Source organism: Mercenaria mercenaria, chromosome 6 (genome assembly GCF_021730395.1).
Source record: "Mercenaria mercenaria strain notata chromosome 6, MADL_Memer_1, whole genome shotgun sequence".
Lineage (NCBI taxonomy): Eukaryota > Metazoa > Mollusca > Bivalvia > Venerida > Veneridae > Mercenaria > Mercenaria mercenaria.
Genome location: NC_069366.1, coordinates 68,104,418 through 68,127,462, shown reverse-complemented (window position 1 = coordinate 68,127,462; position 23,045 = coordinate 68,104,418). Strand labels below are relative to the sequence as shown.

Genomic DNA, 23,045 nt, shown 5'->3' with positions numbered 1-23,045 from the left:
ATTTCGAAATATATTTTAGTTTCTTTTAGGATTCTACATTCTGATATTACAACTACTGACAGAAATAAGTGACTTCGGAAACATGCTAGGTGTATATTTCGATCATTTCAAGAAGTACTTTTTTGTCTAAATTACGTCTTCATCTGTTCTCAACTGTTTCACTATCATCGATCTTCTTAATCAACATATGTTGCACTTTTATAACTTATTAAATATTTTCTTTTTTAAAAAAATCGTTCTTTAGTTTTCATAAAGAAAAACAACATTTTATCAACGATTAGTTACGCAACATACTTCCGTTGTACAAGCATTGAGAAGCATAAAGTTACTGACTGTAAATAATGCCATCCTGTATAACGGGTTTTAAACAATATGCATGCCTTCATCAAATAATATTGTGAGTACTGAGTACGCCGTGGACTTACTCGTGTCAGGACAGAAGTATGAATATTTGACCTACATCTCTAAAGATGAATCTCTAAAATACCCTAACACGGAAAGTTGAGGTCATAAAGTAGGACTTACCGCCTTGGATTCATTAATATATGAAGGTAGTTAACCGTACAACCATGTCATAAGTATCATCAAATGAACAAAGTTAATGGTATGATAATACTGTAAGTGCCATCAAACTGTCAGGGCAGCTTCAACGAAAATTAATACCAACGGAGATGTTTTAATATGCATTTTCTTCTAGTAATGTATTTAGGAAACTGTAATATCAGTCAAAAATAAATATTTTACTGCGTCTTGTTCAAATAGTGCATGAATGAACGTAGTAAAGCATTAAATAAAATAGTTTTGTTGTAAGCCAGCTTTCTATCAGATGGAAAATGAGTAAAATGGAAGCTGATTTGATAAACACTTCTAACAGACTTATCACGTTGTTGCATCATGAATATTAGTTGAAACCAGACATGAATGATGCATGCTTGAAACGTGGCTATTTCTATTGTGTCTCTGTTCTTATTTTATAGGATAGGTTAACACTTACAACTGGTGTATGTCTGTGTCGTTGGAAGGAAAGAGGTGTTACATCAAGTGTACAGCAGGTTTCTGAAGAATACAGATACCGATGAGCAATGACTTCGGGAATCTGTTAAAGTTATCATTAAGCTGGACTGTAACAATTAACATGACTTGAGATGAGAAGTTTTCTATGTAAACAATTATGAAGTCTCAGTTAACACATCTAGATTAATTGAAAGTATGACCGGGTACCCCTCCAAGACCCATTTACTAGCGAAATCCGAGATACTTAACATCGTAAGCAATAGAAAGTAAAAAGGAAAAAAAGATATGATTTAAATATTTTGTAACGTGACGTGTTGCAAAGGCAGATCATAAAAGATATATAGAACTTTTAAAGCTATGATATATTTGTAAAACATATTGTCGACTATATTTATATCATTCGATTGTTCTGCTGGGTCACATTGTTCCATTGTTGTACCCAGGTAGCCACCCTTGATGAAATAATGCACGGATGGCCACCTGGGATCTTCCGCCGCCATCAAATCTGAAATGCCGCCATATAACCTAAATAATGTCGGTGAGACGTTAAACTACAAAAAACAAAACAGTCAAATTGTCCCTGTCTCAAATCTTGCACTTCAACTTTGCTGATTCCTAACCGTGTCATTTGCTTTTGCTGTCTTTCAAAATTGTATCCCATTAGTCTCAGTATGCGCGAATATGTAGGTACTTAAACATCAGGGCTATAAACCAAGAGGTTGTATGTTAGTTGCACCAATAACAGTAGCAGCAATGCGTATGGTTCCTATTAACACAAATATTAACATCTGGAAACACTTTTCAGTGGTATAATTGTCAAATGACATTTAGGTAAAACTTTATTTTCTTATATAAGATTAGATGCACCGCATTGTATAATGGTTTGACAATCAGGGAAGTTAGTGCATAATTACGTGTAACAAGTAGTTAAAACGATATGTTGAAGACGTTTTTTTATTCAGGTCAGCAACACAATTTTAGAAGTAAACATAATAGGTTTTGAGATGTCTCATTTTAAATATTTTACCTGAATCTCCCTAAATTGTATTTCTAACTCAGATAAACCTCGCATTTGGTCGATATCTCATGTACATACGGTCTGCTTACTCGTCAGTCGATGCCTGAAATCAGGCAGCCAATGAACATATAAATGGATAACATATATATTGCTGTCTTATGCATATGTAACGGTGTTCACACAGATGCTGTTTCAATCTTTTGTAATAATGATTGCTATAATGGGACACTATGGACATGGCCACAGCACTACTTACCCTTTGTTCAGATTTATCTTTTTACCTGCTTGTGAATACCATTGAGGCTGTGAATTCAGTTGTATTTCAATAATGTATGAATTAAATTCTATGATTATGACCAATGAAAGTAGCAGCAATAACGTACTGATTTTTCGGAACATGTAGTGTATTGATTGGCACAACAGCGATTAATTTTAATATATATGATAAAATTAAGTTACTGTATAAATACGATGAGCGTTATTTCCATGCCCCGCGTCGAGTACCCGGAAGGCATTAAGTGTTTAAAATATCTGTCCGCCGATTATTTCGTCTGTCCGTCACACCACCTTGTGTACTCACTGTTTACGTGAAACTTTCCGTGCGATTTTTGTAGATCACACAGGTCTCTTCGAAATATCCAGGCAAACAATACAATATGTTTATTGTAAAATTACTGACCAATTACGTTAATCGCTGACTGACTGTTTTGAAGCTGCTGGGAAAATATGTACATGATTAACAAGGAAATAATGATTATAACCTGCATTTTTTGTGCTTGGCCTATCTTAGGTTATGTGTAAAAGTCGTACAAATTACCGTTATTATTAAGATATGACTATCTGTACAATGCTTATGGACAAGTTCGGTGGATTCTCAAGACCGGTTTATCAAGATTTATCTGATAATAATATTTTAGTGATGCATTCGTATTTTCGAGATAGTAGATTTGACGCCGGAAGAATACGTGATATAATCTGCATGGTGTATGCTGTTTATGCAATCTATAGAATAAAATGCATAACATATTTATCTACATACTGTTTACGATTTTATCATTCCTGTTTGATTGCATTTGCATACCGATCATTCAAAGTGATATGCAGGGATCAAGGTTTAAAATAGATATTCTTAGAAATATGAACTGAATTGTGTAAATCATAGGAAATTAGGTTTTATTTACCCAGTACTACAATGATTTCACATTGATTAATAAATAGACTGTATTATTTTAGGAATTCAATCTAGGAATTGACAAAACTATCCAACCGATTTTGTGTTTCCGTATGTGAAATTGTCCTCAGAAGTATAAACAAAATATAGATGGAACCAAAGGTTACAAACCAACGAGTTAAACAATATTTGAATGATACAGTCAATGGTGGTATGAATGAAAAAATGTTTTTACATATACATGTAAACTCAAGTGTATAACAATGAAATCTGACATATAAACTATTGTCATGAAGACATGACTCAAATTAAAATGAATACAAGTATCCTGAAATTAAATTATAGACTGAGTACTGTTTGCTATTTGGACGCAATGTTGCCATTCTTTTGTCCTGAAAAATAAACAATGAGTGCAATATGTTGTGTAGTTTATCAAATCTGATATCAGCACATACTGTTTAAAATTTAATCATAGATGATGTTTTTTCAATCTGAAATAAGCACAGCAGTGTTTAAATCAGCACAAAGAGAGAATTTTAATAGTCCAGTATTTATAAGACTAGAGCACCAAACCCGTGGGAGCATTTAATACAAAAAAATTCATTTGTAAGATCAACACTATTTACTTGGGTAAGAGGATATTACATGAGTGACTTCTCATGTTGAATTTATTAAACGAGTTGAATAAAATGATAAAATGCGAGGCTCTGTCACATGTTAGCTTTTCCTGTCGTATTATCAAAAATTCTACTTTCTTTACTATATAAATAAGTCAATTTGACCAACGTCTCCTATACTATTATTAACGGCTTTATTACAGTAGTGTATTATCATTTTTATGTAATGGCTTTATTACACTCCCGCGACGTCAAACACTAAATATTGGCAGCGGTATTCATTCGAAACAATGTAAGAATCGAAATCAGTGACTTTGTAATAAAATCAATCAATTTAATTGGTGTTATAATTATGTTTTAGGGAATATACGGATGCATTTGTGCCCACAACCTAATCGTTATTTTTCTTTTGAAATACTGAAATTTCAATGTATGGTTTAAAACGAAAATTTCTAAATATACATATTTTCATCAGATACATACTATTACTATACCCACGTTCATCTCTCATATCTATATTATACTTTCAAATAAATTTTAGTGTCTGCCAAATGAAGCATTGATTAAGAAATAATATTCCACAAACAGCGATTTGTCATTAGATGAAATTATTGTTTGGAATTTAGATGCGAAAGCATTATATCAAGAGAGCACAGCCCGGGTGATATAATAATATGCATCTAAACGACAAATAATGGCTTTATTCAAGAGCAAATCACTGTTTGAGATATGTTATTTCGATTCTGACACATTATCACGGATTATTATGAACATTCTTAACGACATCCATTACATATTTACCTGTTTTCTGTGGTTTCTTTTCCAGCGCGCCGCTATTTCGTTTGAGGCAACCACGTAATAATTGTGACGTCAGAAAAATGAACTGTTGCATGATAACACAATGTTTTCAGTCTTCTTTGTTTAATAGTAAACGAATCGGGTCGTGTTAGAATAATATTTTTACAATACTTCTTCATGCATATGTAAATGTATTGCAGGGATTTAAACTAAAACCTAGCCTCGTTTACTATTTTACTTTCTAAATGTTCGTTCAGCAAAGTTTAAGATAAGGGTGTAGGCTATTCTTTGCATGAATGTTTAGGACATGCGTTGAATTCTGCTAAACTATTTCATATTTTGTCCAACCTCGCATCGTTGATTACTTATTACTATGCCAACCAAGAAAATGTGGATTGACTGCAGTTGTAAACTTGTCATAAAAGCAGTGGATATTTAATTATTACACGTGTTTCGCGGTTTCATCTTTACTTTGCAGCTTTAATCCATTCAAGAAACATTTGTTGCCAGTAATTTTAAATGCAGGACGGTATATATTAACGATAAAATATGTGAACGTAGTGCAGTGAGGCAGTGCAAGAGTATCTAATGAATGGAATTTAAAGCACAAACCTTTGATAACGAATATACCAGACAAGAACAGTTAGTGCACTGTTAATGAATAAGCTTAGCTTCGCATAATGAACCACTACGCCCTTCAAAATTGCCTAGTATATTTTATCGTATGTCTCATGTACGCAGGTCACGTGTGTGCTGTAAGGCGAAACGACTGCCAAAGCAAAATATACAATACACGTTACTCTCTCAAGTTTTACGTTAATTTTCAAATATTGCAATTATGACCTCAAAAAACATCTGCAATGAATAAATAAACTGTTCCTCTGTCATGATTTCAAGTTGATCACGTCAATTTCCACACTGGATAAACTCATAGACATGATGAGAAAACAAAATAGAAATACTAGTAGTAATCACATAATGTTCTGCAACATCTTTCCAGCATTTGCCTTGTATTTTAAGTAGTATACTAGGCCGTGTACTTTAAGTATATTTTAAGTAGTATACTAGGCTGTGTATTTTAAGTAGTATACTAGGCTGTGTATTTTAAGAAGTATACTAGGCCGTGCATTTTAAGTAGTATAATAGGCCGTGTATTTTAAGTAGTATACTAGGCTTTGTTTTTTAAGTATATTTTAAGTAGTATACTAGGCTGTGTATTTTAAGTATATTTTAAGTAGTATACTAGGCCGTGTATTTTAAGTAGTATACTAGGCTGTGTATTTTAAGTATATTTTAAGTAGTATACTAGGCTGTGTATTTTAAGTAGTATACTAGGCCGTGTATTTTAAGTAGTATAATAGGCCGTGTATTTTAAGTAGTATACTAGGCCGTGTATTTTAAGTATATTTTAAGTAGTATACTAGGCTGTGTATTTTAAGTAGTATACTAGGCCGTGCATTTTAAGTAGTATAATAGGTCAATTCAAAGTGTTTACATAGTAAGGTCCAAATAATTTTAGATTATTTAAATTTATGCTGTGCAATATGGCGATATATTTAACAGAGTGTCCATTCGAAGGAACGGCACGACCAATACTTTGGGTGTTTTTTTTTTGGATGGATACGAGTGCAGATACTATCTTGCATTGTACAGAACAATGTAAAATAATAGATTCTAGACCGTCTTGTAGTTGGAGATGGTACGGCATTTGAAAAAATATGATAATGTCCTTTAAGCTAAATATACGATGAAAATTGACATGCAATATCGTATTTGCTGGTATCAGATCATGAGATGAACGAAGGCGTTGCTTTACCCAGAAATTATTTTCTATTAATATTTATGTATAATATATAGGGAAGCTACGTTCATTTCTATTTCGAATGAATTCTTCACATTTCGTTACCATTCGTTAATTTTATACATCTGTTTTCACTGATTGTTTTTAGATAAATTGTTTCCAGTATTCGTATTACAATTATTGCCCGTAAATAATTATCTTTGACATGTTTTACAAATAAACAAGGTCATCCCATAACCGGGGTCATAAATATATTTATTGTTTTCCCTGATTTGAAAGAAAAAGAAACGCAAGAAATTGGACGGAGAAAAATACACCTGGGGCCGTATTCATAAAGCATCTTAAGTATAAGTTTTGACTTAAATTGAAGATTTTACTTAAGTTTGTGGTGATTTCAGCTTAAGTCTAAGTAAAAAACTTAGTCCTATTCATAAAACAGCTTAAACTTAAGATACGTAAGAAGTGACTTAAGTCAGAAAACAAAATAGCATCGTGAGTATGATTAAAGTGTTGTTTTTCAGATAAAAGCACTTTAAACATAATTGTGCATGTTGTATCTGTATCTGAAATTAATGGGTTTCTTTTTTTAATGTTTTCGTCCACAATAAAAGCCAAGAAATACTTATTAAGTTGTTTAATGTATAAGAAATATACTTTAGTAAAATAAATTTCTTACTTAAGTAATACTTAAGTAAATAATCAATTTCTTATATTTATACTTAAGATGCTTTATGAATACGGCCCCTGGAAAAAAAATGTAGGCTCTGGTGAACTTAACCGATATTAAATATCAAGTAATTCTAATTGCTGGGCTTTCACATGAATGCATGATGGCCTGACCTTTAAAGATTTTATGTTTTACCAGTCTCTTATTAATATATAGTATATATAGAAAACAATTTGTCAGTGATATCTTTCTTACTGTTAATAGATATACCATTTCGAAAAACTACTACATCAGTTTATGAATACGACGTTGATGTACTAAATACTTACTACAAAAGAGACAGTTATAGAAAACAAAGTAGAAATTCTAAAACAAACACGTAGCAATTAGTGTATTAATGGTAAATGTCAGTTCCAGTTTGAAAAAACAGCTACAACTTTTATTTAGTAAATTTCCGTCGCTGATTACACGAATGGGTTAAAGCAGATGAAATTTCTCAGACTAGTGCAATTTTGTAGATTTTGCATTAGGAAATTGAAAGTGCTATAGAACCGTTTTGAAACTTGCACTTAAATCTAAATTTTAGATAATAAATACATTTTAAACGATAAATGTACTACATTTACAGCTGACTTATTACAGACAAAATGAAGAAAACATCTTCTTAAGATACCCAGACATGACATGCAGAGATTGTATTTTGCATTAATTTTAAAATTATATGAATTTCAAAAGTAAGAAAAATAGATAAAATAGATTGTTTTTAATTAATGTCTTTCCGAAACACGTCAAGTTGTTTTTTTTTTCAGTGTCTTGGATTGAAAGTTCTCCCATTACGAAACGTTCCCCCAGTACGGCGGATTTTGACATAATATTATAAATATTATTATTTGTGAATAATTTTCGGAGGAAAAATTAACATGAAAATCTTTATGGATATATATAACATCTTTCTATAGAAATTAATCATATTCCTCTTAACAAAGTGACTAAGTAAACTTCAAGATACAATTACAGCTACTATCAGCGGAAGAGTCTCTTTGATCATATTATCCAGGTCATCTGCTTTGATAATTAGATGGTTGTCGAAAGCTTCCCTGTAGGAACACTGATCTTGAAAGTATCTAAGATGGTCATGAAAATATTGATAAAACCAGAAAACACTTCATGATATAATACTTAAACTGAAAAAAATATCATTTAAGTATCTAATGTGGTCAAAATATTGATAAATAAGAAAACCATTTATGATGTAAGACTTAAACTAAAATAAAATGTATATTAATGATGATGCTATCAGGGGTTAAGTGGTGTATAATATTTAACTCATTGTGCAAATGAATGTATCAATATATAAAGTACACCAATAATTAAATCTACGACTTGATGTTGGTTACGATACCTTACTTTCGACTGATAAATTGTTTGGGCAATCACTCGCAAAAGAAACGAACTTCTATACCATTGATAAGTGTGATTTAATATCAATGATATGTGTAATTTAATGTTGTCTGAATAGTAAAAGGGTGCGACATCATATTAAACAAATTGCCGACAGGACTTTCAACGGTGGGCATAAACATTAGCGCAATTTCAGGTTTGCTAATTCATGCTAATACTTATAAGAAATCTTTAAAAATTAAACGTTTTATGTTCTGTTTTTCATAATTGAATTCTATGCATTCTGTGATAATTTCAATTTCTCAAAGATTTCAGAGCCATGATGATTTGCAATTGTTCTTGCTGATGGTATACTTTCCGTGAACCCGGATGTTATATATCCAGGTCATGCTTTAAATTCCAAATTTACTTGTGTTATGAAGAAAAGCATTTACATCTCTTCCTTGTGTTAAATTATAGAATAAACGACTAGCAACAAAGCAGGCTTTTCAGTCAGCCAGTAATAATAAACAAACGTGAATGTCCTTGGAGAAAAAAATCTAAGAAGCTCGATCTTTCAATAACTGAGTGAAGTATCTCTACGCAATAAGAGCAGTTGTACAAGTCAATTTAGATTTGAAAGGAAGCAGCAACAAATGATCACTTTCCTCAGTAAAAAAGTGTGTTTTGGCAGACATGATATACTCCCGATCAGTTAAAAGATGTACCTCTTTAGATAAGACAACAACATTTTCGATTGTTCGTCTGAAATTTTAACAGGTTTTAAAGATTTAATACCTTCAAAAATTAAAAAAAAAATTCTCCAAAAACAATTTCTTTTACCTATAGATAACAAGCAGTGAAAGTTTTATTGAAGCTACTTAAACACCTTTATGCCATCTGCATGGTGCATAACAATATATAATTTTTGCAAGAGGATTGCAACTGTCGAAGAAACATTTTAATTAGTGTAATTGCAATTGTTAAAGCACATAACTGGTTTACTGGCAAAATAAATGTTTTCTATGACATTTTATTAATGAAGTAAAGATGTCGGCCGTTGATTGATAAGCCAGAAAACGTGAGTAATTTTGTGAAGTTTACAAAGAAAATCTCTGTTCTGATTACTGCATGATATATTACATAAAAAGACTGCACAACGGTAATTTTGTGATGAAAACTATAATGACCATGAACATGAAACAACCAATATAAGATAGAACCAAGCACTGGAAAGTCCTATTCCAGACTTTACCAAACCCGCACAAACAATAGAACATCATAAGCATAGCTTTAACCTTGCAACTCGGATATTGCAGAAACATATGAATTTCCGAAGCGCCGAAAGTATCGTCATCGCAAACGATCTCACATGTAAAATGTTTGAAAAGTAAGGTCTGTATTTATACAGATAAGTGATTTTCTCAGAGACGTCTATACATGTGTACCTTAACTTGATACATTAAAATGACTATCCAAAATAACAGTAGTGCTGGTGTTTTACAAAGCGGACTCCTACGTAGTTAAATAGACGAAGAGATTTGGTTAAAGCTGTTTAAGGACGGGCCACAGAATAACTGTATTCTTCTGTGTTTTTATAATTGTAATTTGACTTACTTTGCTTGAAAAAAAAGAGAAAACAAGTAACTGTTTGCAAAGTGAAAGTGTAATTTACAAGGCCAAGACAATTTGTTCAATGTGTAAACATTTTAGTACATTAATGCCGCAGTATGCATATATAAAACTATACCGAAAAAGAGATCGATTGAATAAATTTGCAGATGAAGTTGTGAAAACACATTTATTTACGGAGGGCCTGAACTGTCCCTCTGTCACCTTCTAGTATAGCTGTATTATAACAATATCATCAGAATGATTTCCACGAAGTTTATGTGGGAGGAAAAAGTAGGCCACTAGGTTGTGATGGGTCTTTAAGATTTGTTTAATATTTCAAAAGGACAATATTTCAGATTTGTGATTCTAATATTCTTAATATTTTAATATTCTTCCACTTGTTAATAGGTGTTAACAGAAGTTTACAAAAAATTAATCAGTAAGACTTTGGTATTATCTATACACATCAAGTTGTCTTTAAATGTTAATGAAACCCATAGTGGGTAAGTCAGGCGATATCAATGTGATTAGAACAGAATCGATTCATACTTCATATTTATTTAGGTGTACTTCATATTATGCTCATGACATACTGTATGATTTTTAAAAATATTTTACATGCTTTGCTATCTGTTTTAAATATTCTATATTTTATATACATGACCGAGGCATATTTAAACCGTGGCACTGTAGGTTCAGTACAAGCACAATATCTTACGGCTTATGGACATAACATGTTAGTGTCATATGTACATGTATTTAAAATTGATATAACCAGAATATCCTTTATAACGTAAGAAATAAATTTGAAATTTGAAATAAAGTACATAATAAAGATGTCAGTATCAGAATTTTTGAAGGATACCATCTTGAAAACATTTTATGGTCAAGCTAGGTAAATGTGTTAAAAATGATTTTGCATAGTCTGTCGTAATGAATCATTACAAACCGATACAGTTTGTGATTTCTTACTTTCGCTGATAAAAGGAGCAGGACATGGTATTCTATACACTGCTACACCTCATTGAATGAAAAATGTGGATAAAACAAATACTTGTGAAAGTTTAAAAAAGAATTGTAGATAGTCTGTGAAATAGACATAGCATATGTAAGACTGTTAGCAACTCGATATCACATATAAAAGTACATGAAAGTAAAATGTCTGGAAACAATGGCATCCAAAATTACACTTGTATGAGGTATTCTTGAGTGTTAGTGACTCTGCTGAAATTTATTTTCTCCGTCTAATATACATAATTTGTCATATGATAAATCTAAAAACAAAGGTAAGCGCACATTTTGTGTTTCAAATCAGCTATGCTGTGTCCCATGTTGGCACAGACAGAAGTAGGTAATTTACACGTTTGTACGACACAATTATTGATGTGTTGGTGCCAAGAAAATGATGTGGGTGTGGTATTATAGTAAGAACATCTGTTTATATGTACCAAAACCTCATATAATAAAGTGCATATTAATCTGGTCTAATTGAACATGCAGTCGCTGTATCACCACTTCAGTGTATAGTTTGTTTCAAGTTATTTTCGATTTGTTGGTCAGACGGAAGCATAAAGCGCACCCTTTCAACATTAAAGCAGAATCGGTTTGATCAAGTCTATTCATGAGGGGTTATGACATGTGCAATAACCCTCACGCCCCCTTGCACCAACGTCTGTGGAATTCTGTTATAGTAAAATGAATGTACTCTATGATCCCAAAAGACCAGGAAATATAAATAAAATTAACTTAAAATTATGCTAATGCGGTAGTAAATAAAATCTGTGAATTGAACTGTGAGAGCATAGAACGCAACCAAGCAATATAAAAATCTCGGTTTGATTGAGGTCATGAAATGTGTAACACCCCGTATGCTCCCTAGCACCGGTCCCTAAGTAACACAGCTGTGATTCATTTGCCGGCTTCTCAGCATTAACGGTGAAGGAAGGCCCGGGGTGCCTATTTGGCATTATTTGAGACACAGTCAGATGCCGTATTATTTTAAGTATTTACACTGTTTACGTCATGCTACCTTGTTATATAAGGGTTTTGTATTTCTGTCGCATACACATATCCAATAAAACAATGACTGAATATTTGAAGGGATTGACCGATTTTATGGTAAAGTACTTCATACTACGTTTAGCAAAAGAAAAACAAAATTATTTTGTACTTCTGAAAGTGTTTCTAGTTAATCATAAAACCATTTAGGCTAATTATGTATCTACTTTTCTTTTGATGTTAACACTTCTTTTGCAACATTTTCCATTGTGACCAATGGCACACTAGACGAATTCATACCTCTCTCATCCTAGATCTGTTTGATGTTATGCAATTACAAAGACTGGTAATCGCCGTTTCCTGATAATGATTTTTTCGAGCCATCGACTTGTGATGGAATGTGAAGTAGTTACTAAATGACTTAAACACAACTGTAATTTGTCAAGTATAATATACCTCTCAATGAGATTTTTACAGGTAAAACCTCTTCAAGACAAGACAAGATTTAGCAAAAACAATGAATGAATTCTGAAGTGACCTTGAAATTAATCTGTTTTCCTTACATTTTCGTGGATTGCAGAGCTCAAACAAGATGCATACGCAAAAAAAAGTCAGCATTAAGACGGAGGAAGGCATATATTTTGCTTTTCATGTTATATCGGTAATAAAGGATTAGGGTATCTATTTGCAATTTCGTTTCTACAACAGTTTTTGTATTAATGCATCTCTTAAATTTTAGGAGTTTACGTTTTAAATCTGCAACTACATTTTATCCAGAAGATGTAGTCAATGTTATTAATGTGTATCACAAGTTGCTAGAGGCATCACAGACCTGATACAGTCATTTCCATGATTTGTTGCGCTTCTTATACTTTTATTAATCAAATGAGGCCGACAATAGTTCGACTAATGACACGAAATAAAGACAAAAATACTGTGCGTTGTTCTGCATTAGTCCTTCTTTTAGACAGCGTGTAAGCAATGAATATAAATATTATATGGAACAAAATTGCTAGCCCGTAAGTTATTTTGTTCCCGATCTCGCTATATCATTGGTGACGAATTATTATTATTATTATTATTATTATTATTATTATTATTATTATTATAATTATTATTATACCAGATTTATTCCAGAATTACACTTTCTTACCTGTTTGATATACATAATAAATTACAAGCGGGTGTAACAGTCCAACTTTCGCTAGCTTTTTGTTTGTTTGGACTACTTGGAAAAAATTATGCAGATATCAGAACGGTGCGTTAGTTGCTATGATTTATTATAATTAAAACTAAAGTTGCAGAACGTTTTCCATTTGCTGCACTGCTCGATGCATAAAAACTTGATATGAATCAGAAATGTAAAAGCCAGAAAACTGTTGGCATATTGGCGTTGTTTTATGTTTCATATTTTTATAACACTGAGTATAAAAATGTTATTGATAACAATCTTAATGTATATTAATCTGAAAGAACCCAACAAAGAAAATGAAACGTTTTAACCACAAAATAAGCTTTCTACCTGAGGAAATTTTATTGGCAAAAATACCCCAAAGGATGTTCTGTGGAGCCTAAATGTGATATAAACGATTATTCACAGCACGGAGAAGATAGCGATATATTAAATATTACCTAAGATACCTCCTTGGAAGCAAGAATCTTTCATATCAGTACGAAAACAAATTTCAAAATTGGTATTTAGATATTTAGATACAATCTATGTCTAAGTTAGTTTCCTAAACTTGCTTCAAAGTCTGCTGTAATTGATAACTCCGTAATATTTCAGTGCAATAGAAATAAACAATTTTGAATGCCAAACAAATGTTTTAGTAAAAACTATGTCATGGAAGACTATAAAGTTGATTGCCCATGACTCGTGTCGGTGTGATTTACAAATAAATCAAATTGAGGCTTATAACACTTACGAAAGTGTTGATATATTTTCTGGTCCTTCGGGAACATTGATTTCAACTCATTTAGATTTGAAGATTAAGCCGGGGCTAGGGGGCGTGGGCAGTGCTGCATTTTCCATTACTGCTCATGAACAGACTCAATCAAACCTAGTCTGCAATTTTCCCTGTTTGCCATGTTCTCGGTGCTTCCTGGGGATCTACTTTCCAGATTTTATATGCAAATTTGCAGACATAACGGTGATGCTAAATATGATGAAGTGACATGTGTGATTGAATGTCTAAATGGACCGAGGTACCATGCACTTAAGTCAAATGTGAAGCTCTCTGTTAACTACCTGAGTTGCAACGCTACAGTAACATTTTGTAAAATACAAAGTCGGAATCGAGGGACATAGGTAGAAAGTAAGAAAACATGACGCAGTGTTTTTACAACTGATGAAGAGATTGAAACTTAATTTACGGCAACTCTATGCGTCTATTACTATTACTATGCGTCTTTGAAATTGTAAAAAAAAACGTCTGACTCTGCAATAATAGAATTTCTTACCAAATGATTCTAGTGTTATTCAAACGGTTTATTGGTATTTCAGAATATCATACAAAGACAGCATTAATTTTGTCTCCTGTTGAGCTTTGAAATAGGCATATCTGATTGTCTTGACGAAACAAAATGTTTCCTGCGATGAATTATGCTCATGCGAATATCTTAGTCACTGACGCAGCAAGTACGGAAGTAAAAAAAGATGCGTAATGTAATTTATAAAGTGCTTAAAGGTAGAAAGTTGTGACATGATGAGAGATGAGAGCAAGGTAAATATATATTTCTCTTCTCCTGAGCTGCAACGATACATGTATATTGTATATACGTAAGAAGGAATTTTGGAACGGTAGATTTTCCTACAGATGCAATCTGGAGAAAGCTTTTTCATAATACAATATAGATAACAATAGCAAAACAAGTTCTTTGAGTTGCATCCAACAGAACCCGGTGAGACGTGACGCAGTTTTCCTATCAAATAAAGTGGCAGACGCAAAAATAGTTTCTTTAAATGTTTTGACAGGTCCTGCCATACGTTTTTAAAGATTATGATAATGTCTTACTTTGCGATAAACGAAGTGGAAACTGAAAAGAGTTTAGCAAAAGTTAGGGCCTAGTCCCACGGGAAACGTAACATTTTGTGATGAAAAGATTTTTTTTGTCTAATGCAACATCAAATAGCTGATGCACATTATTAATAGTGTACGTGTCTGACGTGATTAACAGTAATGAGTTTACTATTACATCTGTCCAAAATATGTGTTTAATGTCTTCAGAATTGTAGACAAAAAGGGATTTAAGGTATGTTGTTAATTTGCAAAACGTTTTTTTCGAAGGATATTTTATCATTTTTATATAAAATGATGATTCAAATGTACGGAAAAACATATGGGGAAACAGATAATAGTTTTATCTTTTTTCTTTACTGTCAAGCTTATGTTTCATATTCATTTACGTTTATATTTATATTTTTATAGTGAAAACCTCACGGGAGAGCAAACGTGCATAACAAAATACCAACGAAGCACGTCACAAAATAATCATTATATTACTGTACTTCAATTTTCTTGGTGCACAGTTAAGCAGCACAGATGAATTAATAGTAGGTTTTACTCAACACGATTGCTTAAACTCATCAACATTTTTAATAAACACCATTTAATACGATAAAGATTTTCATGTTATCAAACCAAAAATCAGGCTTTTCTAGGCAGGTACATAGATATAAAACCGTACCTTACATAAAATAAAGGAAGCGAGAAACCGAGCAACAGTTTTCATTGCTTTCTAGATCCTATCATTGTACGATATGTGCGGCTTACCTCTCATGTTTCACGATAACACACGTATTATTTTACGACTTTCTTCCCTAATACAATGATTGACGCGATAAAAACCGATTTATGTTAGTTCAACCTTGAAATTTTTTTTTAGGGTAAACTTTGATATAAATACTACAATTACACATGAACTTTTGAATATCGGTCAGAGCAAGCCTGGCCGTAAATGTTGAGGCTTCTTAGAAGACGTGCACGATACTAGGTGCCCTACTTGAACAGGATCAATCAAACTTTGCAACATTGATATGTGTGTCTATGTGGGCGACCGGTAGAGTTTCTACTTTCTCTGTATTCTGAAAAAAAAATGGCCTATTGATGTTGTAAGAAATGACATTGATCGTCTCTGCAAAGAAACAGTGTGGATACATAAACTGAAAACGCTCTATCCAGATGGTTTAAATTCTAAAGTTTTATTTGATATTAATTGACCAATCAGCTAATTGTATTGATCTACATATATAGATATGTAATGCCGAGTATATCGTTGTTTTTTCCTATTTCTGCTTTTTATATACATAAGTAAAGGAAATTTTGTATAAACACTATCCGACAATTTACTCGGTATGTTTGTTAAATCCGTTTAAAGGAACGTTATTTTTAATTTATTTAACATTGTAAATAATGTAGATCTAAACTTTGTATACATTTTACCGCCTTTTTACGCGACGTTGATTAACGACGTCACGTCCGTTGTTTTTAGTGTTATTCTTCCCTGAGGAAGGCTTAACGCCAAAACGTTGGAAGTTAATAAATAGAGAGTTTGAGATTTCAAACTTCGCCTTCCCCTTCAACGTCTCTCATATATATTTTGGGTAAAACGTCACCGATATGCGTGTATTACATTTATATCACACGTTGCTACTAAAGTTTTCTATGTAATATCACGTAAGCCTAAGACTTCCCTTTATTACTATGCGAAATAAAAAGCTTAGTTTCAGGATTTCTGCTTATTAAGTTATTTGGTTATCCATATATATAATTAGACTAAATTTGATGCGAAACACTATCAATAGGTATAAGAATAATGAAGTTTTGTATGGCTAATGATTTTAACTAAATACATTGAATTAAACCTGGAAGTATGAAGTTATCAACTGATTTTGAGCAACTTTGAGATTTTGTTCAAACTTTAACTTCTACGGCATATTTGTGTCCCCAGGCGGTATCGATTATACCAGATGGGCCTTTTTGTCGTATGAAGTGAAGTTTTGAACGTCCGAAGATGTGATATCACGAAAGTCGAAACTTGATTCTTTTTACATCTACTCTGTCCACATAATCGGCACCAAAGACTGAAATCTGGATGGAGGCACATGGCATGACAGTCATTTTACTTGAAAAATAAATAATTACGCGCGATTATCATTTGGTGGAACATTTTATTTTCACATCCAAATAAAATCAATCTGTTTCTGTCGGACACTTAATACGACAATTGCGTTTTAATCATAAACATAAAATGGTATTAGTAAGACGGAAATTCTTTTGAAGTATCAGATAATTTCAAATAAATGATATCATGATGAGAGACGTTTCCTGTTAGCCGTATGGGATAACTCCATTCTTTAAATGCACGAAACCAGAGCCTGGCAGAGGGACATTGTGGGTTAATTCCCCCTTTGTTTCTTACATTTTACAAAGAAAGTAGGTCTTGAAACTCGGGGTGACCCTACCCTACCCCTCCCCCCTCACCCCACTGAAATGGGTGACCCCCTCTTTAATGTTGGTGTCCCTCTAACCAAAATTCCTGGATCCGCAGATGCTTTACTTAGTATATAGTATATTGAATTATATATTGTATATTAAAATCATATTGTGCTGTCTGAGAGTTTGGCATTATACAGAGTCATACAGAGTGTCATTATCACTTTGATATGATCATAATAGGTTATCAACTTTGTATGTGGAAATATGCACGAGTTCTGCAGCGGTAATATTGCGCGACTTAGGAGCGCAATATTGTCTGCGAAAGAACGAGTGCATATATCCACATACAAAGTTGATAACCTTTTTATTACATATCCACTATCAAATGAATAATTTATATCTAAATTATCGTTCTGTCACGAAAGACAGGAAAAAATACGGAAAAAAATTCTCCGAAAACGCAATTAACAAATCAAACTGACGCGCATTAATATTTTCCGCGAAAATGACGTCAACTTTTTGTCGCAACGTGCGCGTGGACGCCATGGACGTCACGCGATTATTTCCATTACAACGTTAAGAAACAATTCCATATTTATTAGTCCAACTCATGACGTAATTATAACTTTCATTTCATTTCAGTCTGATAAATTACTGCATGCCAGTATCTAATAGGTCAGATTAATCAAAGTGTAAAAGTAAACAAAATGTTGCATAAATTACAAATTAAACAAACACACAATAGCAACAAAAAATCTAAAGAAACGAGATCCGCAATGGACGCACCGTCAGGGGAGGTAACTAGAGTCACGGATTGGGACTAGTCCGATATGAAAGCGTTCAACGTCATGATATGGAAAAATATTGCACGATCGCGGTCCATTGAAACCCAATGGAAAATAATTTTAGGTATGTAATAATCATTTTTATTTCCTCTCATGTATGATTTACAATCGTGCATTGTATACTGACTATACTGACATAATTTTATATAAAACCTAAATGTTTGGAGCAACACTAACGATTTTTTATATTGTTCACATTGTTTTATCGTCTGATTTCTTTTTCTTTTTGGTAATCGCTCTAATATCCATGCGATGATTATATTAATTAAAATGTTTTTTTTTATTCAATTTTCATTTTTTTCAATTCTAAAGCCGCATGTAAAATTCCTGCCCTTTCGGACAATTTGTATCAAAATGCACGAAAAAAACGATCATAATTACGGATAAATTGAATGGGCGGATTAAAAGAAGTAAGGTTCATTCTAATGTTTGAAATCTCAAGGAATTTTAATCGAACTTCAACTTTATACGTTAACTTCGCAAGAGACGTTGAAGGGGAAGGCGAAGGTTGAAATCTCAAACACTCTATTATCTATGAACAAACGCTACACGTGTTGTTGTTGATTTTTCTTATTTGAAAAAAAAAATGAAACAAAACAGTCTGTGTTTATGTCGTTCATCGTAAACAGAATGTACATACTGACCATGATCAACAATGCATTGAAGAATAATTATTATATAGTCAAAAACTTGTTAAGAATGAAAACATATGTTAGCAATTACTGATTTGTCTGCTAATTGCCCAACTTCTACATAAGAAATTATAGATGGTTGATAATGAGGTTTCAAGCAATATCAATCCACTGATCCAGTTTCTTCACGTTTGAATATTTTCACAGCATTTTAATGACGGAATTCCAAAAGATTATCTGTCGGTTATGTATACCTCATCGAGGTCATCGCGATTCCCGTAATCTTATCCTTTATCTTCTCGCGTTTCAAAACAGGCGCTTTCTTGGTTTGATTATAACGAACATTAAGATATGTTCAAGTTTGTTATCAAAGAAAAACTTATTGGTTTTCCTTGATTGAATCAAGTGCTGAAGGAACCGGGACATATCACACAGATCATTTTTGTGTACTTTCACCAACAGATGATATATAGTAAAGATTTGATGTTCAGTTCTCTGGGTTAGATACAGCATGGAAATAAGTCATTCAAAGACCATTCAGTTTTGTCAAGTAATTTCAACAGGACTGCTTTGAAAACTCGGCCTCTTATACAACAGAAAGTCACAGCGCAACTTTATCCATACCTGTTTATGATTCTGGGAACTGTAAGTTTCTTTTCAACAGACTTCTGACTGACTAATATGATTATGATAATGATTTCAAAATAAACAGAACCGGAGGTTTCCATGAGTAACGGATGCTATATTTTACGGTGTTCCGTTTGGACAATCGTGACTTTTTATGGAATCCTAAACCGCGATGTACGATGGTGCGATGACGAAAACGCGATGGTGCGATGGCACGATGATGAAACAACGATGGTACGATGGTGAAAACGCGATGAAACGATGATGAAATGTCGATGTAATATCGCGTTTTCGTCATCGTACCATTGCGTTTTCACCATCGTATCATCGTACCATCGCGTTTTCTTCATCGTACCATCGCGTTTTCACCATCGTGCCATCGCGTTTTCATCATCGTACCATCGCGTTATCACCATCGTACCATCGCGTTTGCGATGTAATATTACGATCTATTTATTTTGTGTTAGTGAGGTGCTTACTTTTTCAGGTTGAATATTGTGGCTTGGGTGTTTCCAATACTACTGCTTTAGAATTGTCTAATTAGCCCCTGGATATGGTGCTTGCTTTTTAATTTCGTCTTTTGGCAGTTCTGTGATATGCGAGTTGCATAACATCAGAACCTCTCTCCATACTAAAGCTTGTTAGGTTATCGTTTTAGGCAAACCCATTATTTCAACTTGGGACCATACTCTACTTTTTAGCTCACCTGAGGTGAGTTTTTCTGATCGCTCGATGTCCGGCGTCCGCGTCTGTCTGTCGTCTGTCAACATTTAGCTTGTGTATGCGATAGAGGCTGTATTTTTCAACTGATCTTCATGGAGTTTGGTCAGAATGATTATCTTGATGAAATCTAGGGGGCCGAGATTGAAAATGGGTCATCTGGGGTCAAAAACTAGGTCACTAGGTCAAATCAAAGAAAAACCTTGTGTATGCTGCGATAGAGGCTGTAATTTTCAATTTATCTTCATGAATTTTAGTCAGAATGATTACCTTGATGAAATCTAGGCCGAGTTCGAAAATGGTTCATTTGGGGTCAAATACTAGGTCACTAGGTCAAATCAAATAAAAACCTTGTGTATGCGATAGAGGCTGTATTTTTCAAATAATCTTCATGAATTTTTGTCAGAATAATAACCTTGATAAAATCTAGGCCGAGTTTGAAAATCGGTCATCTGGCCCCGTGTTCACAAAACATTCGATCTACTGAGTTGATTGGAATTTTATAGTTTTCAAAACTTCATGGTTAAATTAAATGAGACTACTAGTACTAAATAGTCATTAAAAATAGTTAAACTCAAATTAATTTAAAATCGTTTAATGTATTGCGTTAATAGGAGCTGAATGTTTTGTCACATCAATTATACATTCAAGAATCTATTATGGATCCATGAAATGATTTACCTTGATGAAATCTTAACTGATTTGAAAATGGATCATCTGGGGTCAAAAAGTAGGTCACTAGGTCAAATAAAAGAAAAACCTTGTGTATGCGATAGAGGCTGTATTTTTCAATTAATCTTCATAAATTTTAGACAGAATGATTGCCTTGATGAAATCTAGGTCAAGTTCGAAAACGGGTCATCTGGGGTCACAAACTAGGTCACAAGGTCAAATCAAAGGAAAAGCTTGTATATGCGATAGAGGCTGTACTTTTCAATTGATCTTCCTGAAATTAAGGCAAAATGATAACCTTAATGAAATCTAGGCCGAATTTGAAAATGGGTCATCTTTGGTCAAAAAGTAGGTCACTAGGTCAAATCAAAGAAAAACCTTGTGTATGCGATAGAGGCTGTATTTTTCAATTGATCTTCATGAAATATGGTCAGAATGATTGCATTGATGAAATCTAGGTCAGATTTGAATATGGGTCATCTGGGGTCACTTGGTCAAATCAAAGAAAAACTTTGTGTATGCGATAGAGGCTTTATTTTTCAATTGATTTTCCTGAAATTAAGTCAGAATGATTGGCTTGATGAAATCTAAGTCACATTTGAATATGGGTCATCTTGGGTCAAAAAGTAGGTCACTAGGTCAAAAACCTTGTGTATGCGATTGAGGCTGTATTTTTCAATTGATCTTCATGAAATTTGGTCAAAATGATTGCCTTGATGAAATCTACATTAAATTTGTTTATGGGTCATCTTGGATCAAAAAATAAGTCACTAGGTCAAATCAAAGAAAACCCTTCTGTATGCAATAGAGGCTGTATTTTTCAATTGATCTTCATGAAATTGGTCAGAATGATAGCCTTGATGAAATCTAGGTCAAGTTCGAATATGGGTCATCTGGGTAAAAAAGTAGGTAACTAGATCAAATCAAAGAAAAACCTTGTGTATGCGATAGAGGCTATTTTTTTTCAACTGATCTTCATGATCTTCATGTCAGAATGGTTGCCTTGATGAAATCTAGGTCAAGTTCGAATATGGGTAGTTTGAGATCAAAAACTAGGTCACTAGGTCAAATCAAAGAAAAACCTTGTGTATGCGATAGAGGCTGTATTTTTCAATTGATCTTCATGAAATTTGGTCAGAATGATAGCCTTGATGAAATCTAGGTCAAGTTCGAATATGGGTCATCTTGGTCAAAAACTAGGTCACTTGGTCAAATCAAAGAAAGTGCTTACTTATACTCAAGATTTTTGCTCCAATTTTAATGATAATTGGTCAAAATATTTTTTTCCATGAAATCACTAGGTCAAACATGTTTACACTGTTTAATATGTTGAGTTTCTCAGGTGAGCTACCTAGGGCCATCTTTGCCCTCTTGTCTTGTAATTGCACTCTGTGTATCACTGAAGGTTCCATATGACCACTGTATGAATATATGTACGGATGTCTCTAAAATGTATTTGTGTTCTTATAGCATGTGTAAATAAAGGGTTCTGCTCAACACGGCGCTAGAGGGCGCGGATGATAGCTTGTATTTCCGCTACGGTCCGCACTTTCATTTATACCTCTTTTGCGACATCTGGTTATCCATTCTTTTCCTATCTTATAAGCTTCTTCAAGCACCATTGAGCTACAAACCCTCTTAAGCAAAAGCTCTAGTAACGAAGCTCTACATAGCGCCACGATGCGAAGTTGTCTTGTAGCTCTGTGGCTAACTTTGAACACCAGACCTAGATGTCCTAACGTTAGTTGCCGCTCAAAACTGCAAATGGCATAAATAATTCTTGGATCCAAACACTAAGTTACTATTACTATTACTGAAGTTCATCTGGAAAGCATAGACTCTGCATTATTTGAGAATGACATATATCTCTCCTCTTCATCATCAGCAACACAAATATTCTCATTAAACACGGTAATTAGCAGTTCCATTTACCAAACAAAGAAAAACCACAGAAGTCATAATGAAATATTGTAATTCACGGCACGGCTCTGAAGTATGTAGACAGAAATATTATTTTAAAGTAATAGTGTCAA

General features: G+C 33.2%; 1 protein-coding gene across 2 annotated transcripts in view; it reads left to right on the top strand.

Moving 5' to 3' along the window:
- The window catches only part of LOC123548694 (uncharacterized), an 82,900-nt gene that overhangs the window by 39,889 nt on the left and 19,966 nt on the right, over positions 1–23,045 (top strand). The window lies entirely within an intron of this gene.